Raw genomic sequence first — 10,606 nt, forward strand, 5'->3', positions numbered from 1 at the left:
GGTTTTCCTCCTCAGCTGCACACCACACTACAAAGTGGTGACAGAGGGCAAACCTTCTGCCCGACCGTTTTTCGAGGCAGCCTGCTCTTGCTCAGGTGCCTTGAGTGCTGCAGATGGTGTTCGTGATGCTGGCGATTTTTGTGTAGCTGGTGGAGCTGAAGCTGTAAACTCTGATGCTGCCGTTTCGGCTTACGACTTTTTAACTTGAAAGTGAGCGAGCCGGTTGAGTTTGTTTGGCGGGCCCGCATACTTCGAGTCACCATCCGTTGAGCCGAGGACGGTGCTGAAGAAATGATGGGACTTCTTCTTTCTTCCCTGATTGAGAATGCATGCTGGCTGACGGGTGCTGAACCTCCTTTTACTTTCATGGTCCGGGTTTGCTTTTGCCTGGGCTGGTGACCTTTCCGATGTTGCGATGATCTGGATGGCTGCCTCTGCTCGGGAATGAGTCCATATGTGGGTTCAGGAGGAGGAGGACTTCGACTCTCAACTCTTTCTTGATCAGGGAGTTGCTGCTCTTTGAATGTCAAAAGCTTGTTGATTCCTTGCGAGAAGTAAGAAAACGTCAGTTGATGCCCACCATCGGACATACTCCAAGACCATCTTGCCCTCTCTGTCATCCGGCATTATCACGAAAGCAGCCCCGGTGCCCTTTCTCATCATATGTGCCCAGTATTCTGCCAGTTCCGAAAAGGTTAAAGATGAAGCGCTTGACGTCGTGACCGGGTGCCAGAATGAATAGGTCAAAACAAAATTGTCTTGCAAACTGGTGGAGATTGTACGGTTATGCCCGAAGCACGTTGCCCTGCCGTAACGTCAGAATGCCGCATCGCATGGAGATCAGATACTATCTTTGATGCATTTTCACAACAGCAATAAGTAGCAAGGGCCCTTTTCATCGACCTTGTCGACTAATCATACAAGATTTAGGGCATCTCTTAAATACCATGCTTGTAGGGCCGCCACGTGAAGCTCATCGGATGACGAATAAAGAGCCTGGCCATCTTCGCATTGAACTTCCCGGCTTCAATGTTCTCAATTGCAAGCATTTCCGGGACATAATCTTTCAGCTTCCCCAGGTCCGGAAGCGGCAATCTCATATACAGCTTAGGAAAATACTGGTCCAACCATGCATAGAAGTAGTGGACCGGGAATTCTGCATTGCACTGGCCTGGACCCAGTTTATCTTGGGCAACAGCGCCCAAACCGTAATAAATGCTGGCAAGGACGGCCGGAGCTATGGCTACTCTCTTTCCCTGCACCAAGAACCCGGCCATGACGAATGTTTCCGAGCGAATGACGTTGCTGCGGTTGTTCGGAAGGACAAAACGGCTCAACCAACAAGAATGCGGCTAAGTCGTCTCACTTGAGAATTCCGGAGTCGGGCTTCGGTAACCAGCAGCAAGGACTTCTTCTTCTCCAGCATATTATGCCGCTGGACCTGTGGTAGAATGGAAGTAGGCCGTCTCTGACATACCTTTCTTCTTGGCTCTATTAGGCTGTGGGGCCTATCTCTCAATTTCACTCTTGAAGAAATGGTTCACCCATAGGTGATGGTCAACTTTTGTATATTGATTACGAAGCGCCAAGCGTTGGTACTTCGCGAAAAGTTCCCGGGCACACTCTGAATGGTACTTCTCTTTTTCTTTTGAAATCTCGTCGAAGCCGTACAATTTTGAATTCCAAGGTATCTACGATTCGTCGTAAACTTGGCCGTAAATAGGAAGGCTGGCGATTTTCTTCAGGTCCCACAAGGTTTTTTTCTTCAAATGTAGGCGTTACCCAGCTCCACTACTCAGAAGCGTCCCTATAAATGTTTGCGTCCTTTTGGTAATACTCTTGCGCGATTCGGACAGCACCATAAATGCTAGCGTTATCAAAAGTCTCCCGATGATTATATAGAATGAATCTGCTTTGTCCATTCTGGGAGGCCGACGATATAAGACGGAGATCTCCTAGTGCGGAAGTGCCCGTCCCATTGAACTTGCCCGCTCATAATTTGGCTTCAGAGAGTAGGGAACCCAGTCCTATCCCAATGTCGTTGCTCGAGGTTCCAGCAAGTACACCTCGTCGTAACTGGTAAATTTATATGTCTGAATTCTTTTTGCTTTCTTCCCCGGGCTTTGTTTATTTGTGAAAGAAAATTTCGAGTATGAAATAAAGATTCACACAAGAAAAGTGATCACAACAATCTCCCTTTTTTTAGGGTCTTTATTAAAATGGTGGTGGGTTACACACTCTTGGGAAGTCTCTCGGCTTTCTCGTTAATTACATATACTAAAGGAGAAGACATTTGATTCTAAGATCAGTGAGATCTTTACATTTTTAAAGATAAGAAAATGAGAAGAAGATGCAAGAATTCCGGTCTTCGAGGCCTTGCTACCTTGTCTTTGTCCTTTTGGTTCTTGGGGACTTAATCTCCTCCTTATCCTATTGAGAGCTTCTCTTTCTTTCTCCTTCAAGCACTTGAGTGCCTCTTCAAAGCTCCAAGTGTGAAGTCGTTTGTAAAAAAACTTGTGCGCATGTATATGTGAGGTTTATATATTTTATTTATAGCCTTCGTATTTTTTTTCCAATCTCCTTTAGGACTCATGGCTTTGTGCCAAGTATCATAGGGGACCCGGATTTGAATACTCTTCTTTAGAAAAAGGGGCTGAACATTTGTCTCTTATTTCCAAGGAACAAGCACGAAAAAGTCACCCAAAACGGTCTAGGGCGCCAAAAAAATTTATATAACTTCTTGAAAGACTCGATGAATTAATATTCCATTCCCTCACTAGCACTACTACTAATTCCCCTTCGATAGGAATTCGATGTTGGAGCTTGGAATGCTATCTAGCAATCATAGTACAATGGAGAAAAGCGATATTTTGACTAACTTCTGTTAAACCAAGATATTCTCTACTTTTGCTTTCATTAGCTTGATTCCTAAGACAAAAAGTTTAGCCATTCCTATCTTAAATGAGTCCGGTAGGATTGTTCCTCTTCAAACAAAGGAACAAACTCTTCTTTATGATCCAACTTTCTCTTCCAAAATGTCTTGAGCCCTAGCACTATCCTTATTATATGCCAAAATTTCCCTAGAATCCTGAGGTTCTATCCTATACTCACTCCCTTTCCTACTCCTCTACCCTCACCCAAAATCCACCAAAGTAAGCCTTAGCCATGGAATCCAAGAGCTTGTGAGGTAGAGAGAGACCTTCCTTAGGTTCTCCTTCTTCACTTCTCTTTCCCATCAAGCCTCTTCAAGGAAGCTAGCTTGCTCTGGCGGATCAAGACGACTGACGAAAGGGGGAGAAAGGACAGATCACCTGCCGATCTGTAATCAAAGAAAACTATACCTGAAGAATGGGATAGAGATTGACCGGCACAAAAAAAGCCATCTCTATCAATCTACGCTCATTGATGAGACGGCTACATAGAGAAGAAAGTATACCCTTTCCCTTTGTCACCCTCCTTTTCACTTAAAAGGTAAGAAAAGCTACAAACTTTGGACTCAAGGTGGGATCGAGGATGAAATCAAATAGCGAATGCACTTGTGGTTAAGACAGGTCCTGCATCTCCTACCTAATGCAATTGACCGACCCGGCATCTCTTTCGTTCAATAATGCCCTCGCTTCAAAAAAAAACGCTATTTACCAATAAGAATAGGAAAAGACACTACCTTTTGAATTGGAAGAAGCCGAAGGGGTGAACGAGCGCTGCGGTAACGAGCCGTAAGAAAGATGAGCAGAGCATTCTTTCCGCCGGCCTTTATAGGAGTAGGAGAGCGTGGTAAGATAGATAGACGTCCAATCTTGCAGCAGCTAGTTGCTCGGCCTTAGTCTTGGGCTGATCTCACACTTCAATCAACCTCTTCGTACTTCGATCCAATCGATCGATCAAGAGGCTAATCTCTTTTGTTTAGGCCAGTAGCTAAAAAAAAAAAAGTCCTCGCTTTCTCTTGAACAAGGGAAGGACAGCATAGCATTAGCTTCAATTGAACAAGCTCAACCTTGAAAAAGAAAGGTGGTAGGCCGAAGAACCGTTGAACGCTTCAACTTGGCCACTGAAGAAGGCGAAGGCTGGGCAAGAGACTGGGCCAACTTACTGCCATGCCATGGTTGAAGCGCTCTATAGACGGAACTCTTTTTTAGGTATTAGATAGAGGAGAGAGGACACCACTCAGCACCCCACGGAGCGGTAAGGTTCAATGCCTAACAAAAACAAACGGCCAAAAGCAAAAAAAAATGGCTGAGAGGAGAAGAAAAGAACGCATGCATGGAGTCTGTCGGAAATGAAAAAATCTATGAAAAGACATCTAAGGCTAAGAAAGAATTCAAGAAAGTCCATTACTGAGAGAAGTGGTGATCTCGTCTTGCTTGCTGGGAGAGAGGAAGCTTCCGGACCACCTTTTTCAGCCAGATAGCGAGCGATCACTCAGCAATGAACACTAACTGAAAGCGGCCGAGAATGAGTACCTATCCCTTACGGGAATCGAACCCGTGTCTTCGACATGAAAAGACGATGTCCTAACCACTGGACGAAAGGGACCAAAAAGCCATTCTTCATATACCTCAGCTCCGAGAATAGAAGTGGTTCGTTTTCTTTCTATACGCAATTCACGATTTCGTTTGTGTTCATGTTGGCGATTTCTGATGTGAATTCGGCGGGTCGTCCCCCCTTCCTACGGGTTCCCCCACCGACCCAGTGATACACCAACCACGCTCCTTTCCTTTCTCCGATCATAAAGTCCCCTGATCTCTTTCTTTGTCTTTCATCCCCCCCTGAACAGAATAAGTAAGGCCCCGTTCTTTCTAATTCAAAAAAGAAAAAAATAGGGGCGGGGCGAAGCGCCCGTTTGAAGTGTCGAAGGCCTATGCTAAAGTAAGAAAGAAAGTACGTTAAGGTTACGAAGTCACTTTTTCGAACTATAAAGAAAGGGAGGCTAAGGGCTTACTTTGTAAGGTCAGCTGGTTAAGAAAAGCTTAGGTTATGAAATCGCTTAGCCGTTAATTAATTAAGTAGTAGTGAGGCGTCAGCTGTAGATATAGACTAGGCTAAGGGACGGACTTCATCTCTTCTATTCTCTTTACTTACACCTTACACTTCCGCTGAGTCTAACGAGGCTCGGGTGCGGAGCCTTCCACTGTGGACCGAGACTACGCAAAGGTAGAACACCATAGAAACTTCGCTGACTTTCTCATAAACCTTGATTTTGCTACGCTCAATAAGAATCCAGAATAGCGGAAATCGGTTCGTGTTCCGCTTCCAAAGTCAGTCGTCTTTGCCCAAGTGTGAACTGCAGACGACTCTCCAGTGATTCCATTCCTTCTTTCTTGACTTCTGGGTCAACCCGCATGGGTTGGTTGAAGAGGGTCAGCCAAACAGCGGGCAGCTCCATTTTGTACATTTGCTGAGGCAGACCAATTAGGCATTTTAGAAAAGGGAAGGGAACTTCTCACCGAAGGGGGCAATAGGAATGAAGGAGGCGGGAAGCTACCGCTTCTAGAATGCAAGCTTATCCTTGACTTTACTTTTTATTTTAGAGCGTACCTGAAATAATAAAAAAAAGTTTATGGATGAAGTAATCGGAGTGACAAATGGTTACGGTTGCGGAAACCGGAGAAAGTCGGGAACCGTCGGTTACCTTTTGAATCAAAGTAGCGACAAGCCGAGTACTACGGGGGAAGCTTTGCTTCGTAGACAGCTTCGCTTCCTCGTCGCTTCTTTCTGGCGACTAGCTTCTCAAGTGGGTGGCTTGGTAAGCAACAAGCTACCTTCAGCATCGGTAAAATCCCTATCAAAAAAGAATAGGCCGGAATGGTGGGGAAGGAGGCCCTCCCTACTTCAATGGAAAGGGGGGAATCGCCGTTTCACAGCCGTTCCTCTACAACTACCTTTCGCCCAGGGGACATCGTCGGAGAACAATGTCGGGAACAGGGTGAGAACCTTCCGTTGTTACGCCCTTTAAGTGTTGGTTCTTCCATATTTAGATATGGAGATAGATCCAGAGATAGAGATCTATATCTTTCTATCGATAGATGGATATATTGAGAAATGGATATTGATCTGCTTTCAAGATCTATGAACAAGAGAGATCCCTAAATATCCATTTGAAAAAAGAGATGAATAAATAGAAATAGATAGGGCGGAGCCAGCTGAAGGAAGGTCGCGTGAGCGCCCCTGCAATCTTCTAAGCGAGAAACTTGACTTTGAGGAAAGAAGGGCCTTATATTCTAATATTAGTAAAGGCGCGTTAGCCTATCTGCGGTCATAGGGTAGGGGGGTTCAGAAAGGATCTGATCGTAGATAGAGACTGAAACCGGGGGTAGGGGCGGATGTAGCCAAGTGGATCAAGGCAGTGGATTGTGAATCCACCACGCGCGGGTTCAATCCCCGTCGTTCGCCCATCAATAAATGGACCATTTGTTACGGAGACACAAGACAAACCTTTCCCGACTAGAAAGAATTTGTTCTGCAAGAGTCAATTCATCTCTTGGCTTTCAAACGCATCCAAGCAATTGGTATCCGATTGAAACATAGAAAGCATAGATTCGCGTCGCCTACTTGGATTCCGCCCCTGTTCACTTTGTCAACATAAAGAGTAAAAAAGTTACCTACCAGGTTGCGGGAACGAGAGTGACCGGGTTTAAGGATGAAGGATGCGTCACGACAGTTTTTTTATCTTACTTTGCCCGATAGAAAAAGAGTTGACAAAGGTAACCGGAGAAAAAGAAAGACTTAGGTTGCTTTGTCAACTTGAGTAGTGTTTCCAAAGGGAGATCTTTCCCGCTGAAAAAAGGGAGTGTGCCTTTTGAGGCCCTAGAAGTAGGTCAAAAGGGCCCTTCCCAGGCCGGTTGAGAAAAGCTTTTGATTTTCGTTTTAGAAGACAATAAAGATTTCTTTGATCACTATAAGTAGGCCTGTAGTCGTAGTAGTCGGCATTCCTACGCGCCCGCCAGAATGCCTCCTTGGTTCGGGACGAAGCCACGCCGCCGATAGGCGGGGCGGTAGAAGCGAGTCGCCAGAAGCTGCTACCGCTAGTAGCTTGCCTTGCTTCCAAGCCGAGCTACCGGGTGAGCTTAGTTTACGTTTACTCTCAGCCTTGCCAAGCCAAGCCGATAGGCGGTCTTCTTTCCAGTGAAGGCTCGCTTCGTTATTAGACTCGTGTAGCGAGAGATCATGAAAATAACGTAAAAAAGGAATTTTTTATATAGTCTAAAAAAGATAAAATAAGGAACCGAAGAAAAGAAGTCAATGAAGCCAAGAAGTGGAGCAAAGAAGTATCCTTTAAAAAAAAAGGGAAGAAAGCTGTTCATTCTACAACTCATGAACAGCACTCCCACCGTGCCCTTTGCAGCAAGAGATAGCTGCAGTTATTCAAAAGCAGAAGGAACTTGAAGAGGGGTTTGTTTGTGGAGGTAAGCAATAGGAAGAAGAAGAATGTGCGCAGTCGCTTTCAGGCGGGCGCACTAGATCAACCCTTGATCCTAACCCTCGGAGTGGTCAAAAGAACCTGGTGGGGGTTCACCACTCTCAGAATCATCCATGGAGCTCATGGATCGAGCGTCAAAAGAAGGACCTTGCCTAGGTCCGGCATCCATCAAGAGAGTAGAAAAGGAACCCTCCGTGTGTTCATCAGGTGACAAAGCAAGAGGCAGGTTCATTGTCCTTCAAAAGAGAGAGAGGGGATGAGCACCCTCCAATTAGACCAAAAGAAGGTCTATCATCACAGCAAGCAGCATCACTGGTAGAGATCACATCACAAAACGGATCAACCTGGGGTCTTCTTCATCCCCGTCTCTCTTTCGCTTTCTCTTTTCCTCCCAAAGTTCTATCCTTTCTTCTTCAGAAAGACCTAGTCCACCTGATTGATCCTACGGTCAGCATCGGTTTGATTGGGGAGATAATCCCCTGGCTTTCTCTGCCTCAAACTTTCCTAGGCTGGTATCCTAGTTGGAGCATGATTTTCCATGCTTCCCTACTGGGTTGATATCCATCTACCCGCGGTTTATATCTTTCCTGCTAAGCTTAAGACACAAGGCAAGAGTCACTGACCGAAGGGATAGAACGATTGACTTACTTACCGACGGGCAGAGAAAAATCTTCCTGGGCTTACTGACCGAAGGGACGGGAAAGCCTCATTCGAATCAAATCCCATCTCTGTTGTTGAATAGGGGGATGGGTAATTTAAGTTCTAAGGTCACCCTTCTCGGAAAGCGAATCCTGCTCCCGCACGCAAGCCCTGGTTGATTGAATAGAACCTGAGGACAAAACAGCAGCAGATCAATCCGATAGCATATCTATACCTAGGAGCAGCACCTGTAAGCGGAGCCGAGCAGGGCTGGGAGCGAATACATACCCCAAGCCAGTCACAGATACGGATCGAGATACAGATGTTAGTCCAGGGGCATAGATCCAGCAGTAGACTTTGAACCCGGCCCTTCAATAATTTCCTTCCTCTCACCACGAGCCCTCCTCTCTCTGAAGGGTGACGATTTCTGATCACCGGATTCAAGAGCTTTTGGGGTGTGGGTCGGCTAGAGGAAGAACATTCTTTCGGATCCGGGGAAAGGTAGAAAGCCAATGGAAGATCTACATGGCTGGGGGAGAGATTGCTAATTCAATTCGATCGAGACAGCTGATGAACCGAACTCCAACCGAGATGTATTTCATTTATCCCAATTCCGACTATACTGACTATACCTACCGGACTGACCGGAATGACTGGAGCTAGACCTTCTCACTCTTTCTTTATTCTATAACGTATTCCTTGGTCCTATTCCGTACCGCGGGGTCAGTAAGAAATCCATCTATGTCTAAAAGGGGGTTCATTTTTAATGGACCGAGGAGAAGGCTAAGGTTACCTTAGAATGCCAATGCTTTTCACAGATGGAGATGGACGAGAGAAGTTTTGTCACCAAAGACGAGACGAGCGGGAAAAGCCTTGCTGTCCTCTCCAAGCTTGACTCGAAAACAAAAAAGTCTGATCTTCAAATGAAGCCATAGAATGTTCGCCTTTTGATTTTGATTGAGTTTCCGACCGAAGTGCTTTTCCGACGAATGTGTGTAGCCTGATAGCTCATGGGTGGACCACCTTAGCAGGTGAGAAGTCCGGTTTAGTATCCTAAACTGAAAGAAGTCGACTCTGGTTCGGGCTACTGAAATGAAGCAAAAGCTGTTGACTCCAAAGACCGAGGTTTGGTTTGGATTCCTGAAGAGCACCCTGCACTCTAGCTCAAAAGGTGACAAAGCTTAATCTTAGTGGTTGGGTGGGTCGAGAAGACGACCTAGTACTACTTTTCTCGAAGGACACAAGGAAGGCCTCTCCTTACCTGGGCAGTTTGAATGGACAGAAGACAGAACTCCTTGAAGCTGACTAAGAGGGAGGTCCTTCTTTTCTTTGTTCGTTCGCCCTTTTTTATATAAAATCCCAGTTTCGAATCGCACTAAGACCAAGGCGAATCTCTTAGCTTGACTTGGTCCATGAAGGAAACTCTCTCCTTGCTCTGCTAGCTCAAAGCCCACCGGTACTGTCTTGACTGACTGACTCTTACCTAAGACAAAAGGGCAGGATTGGATTCAAAAACGAAGATCGCAGGATCGAAAGGGGAGTCTGGCTACAAGTCGAGTTGAAATGGAAAGTCCAATGGAGACAGTCTCGCCCGCTATGCTACATAGGACGGAGTTCGGGGTGCTTTTCTCTGACCCTTATTGGGAACCTTTTGACCAATCTTGGATACTCACACCTAAGCTGATCATTTACGATCTTTCTGCGCTCTTTCGCTCCGAGGGCTAGGTTCAAGGGCTGGTCGAGTGGCTACGCTCCTTCTCGAACTGAATGAGATCTCATGGATCCAAGATCCAACAAGATATCACTTCCTTCTTCTTTTATTGAGTAACGGCTCTGCTCATACTGAGGTTGTGCCGCTGCTCGGTAGTTGATCTTCCATTGTTCGGGAGCGGTGAGAGTGTTTGGATCGAGCTTTTAGGAACGATCTGCTTTCCGTTGCCTTGAAGTTGAAGATAGGAGAAAGAAAGCGGGCTGCTGTGCTGTACAGATTGGAATACCTTTTAGTCATACAGTAGCATGCCCTCCAGAACGTGGCAATCTGTATTGCTACTCCAGACATCTGTATTCCCCATGTTCTGAGCATAATGCGAAGTACCTCTCCAAGATGCATATCATGTAGAGATACGATATAGTTGGGGTAGACGGTAAAGATGACTGCTCCATCAGCTAGCGAGAGCGGCTTAGAAAGATAAAGGAGCACAAACAAGGGCTGTTTGAAAATGAACTGATAAGCTAACGCACTACTGATTTTCTGCCTACTAGCAATGCAACTACTCCTGAGAAATAGTCAAACTGAACTAGTTTTTCTCTCTTCCTTGCTTGTAAAAAGTCAAAAAACAGATTAATCGCCGACGCCTATACTTGAATTTAGAAAGAATTTTCTTTAAGAAAACAATAATTGCGTAGGTAAGATAAAGAAACGAGAATTATCAACCCGAGATGCTAGGAAATGAGCTCCTAGAAGCCGTTTTGCCATTTGTCAACGTCATCCAAGAGGGCAGCGCCGCCGCTGGTTCTCGAGCAACCACTGGTGGAAGTCCCTCCCCGAGG

The 10,606-nt window shown here is 45.8% G+C and overlaps 1 non-coding gene across 1 annotated transcript; it reads right to left on the minus strand.

The window, feature by feature from the left end:
* Positions 1 to 4,461: 4,461 nt before the first annotated feature.
* On the minus strand, positions 4,462 to 4,533 carry TRNAE-UUC. The gene has a single exon. It is a non-coding gene; the product is annotated as a tRNA-Glu (tRNA).
* Between the last annotated feature and the right edge of the window lie 6,073 nt (positions 4,534 to 10,606).

This window comes from Ricinus communis, chromosome 7 (genome assembly GCF_019578655.1).
Source record: "Ricinus communis isolate WT05 ecotype wild-type chromosome 7, ASM1957865v1, whole genome shotgun sequence".
In the NCBI taxonomy this organism is placed as follows: domain Eukaryota; kingdom Viridiplantae; phylum Streptophyta; class Magnoliopsida; order Malpighiales; family Euphorbiaceae; genus Ricinus; species Ricinus communis.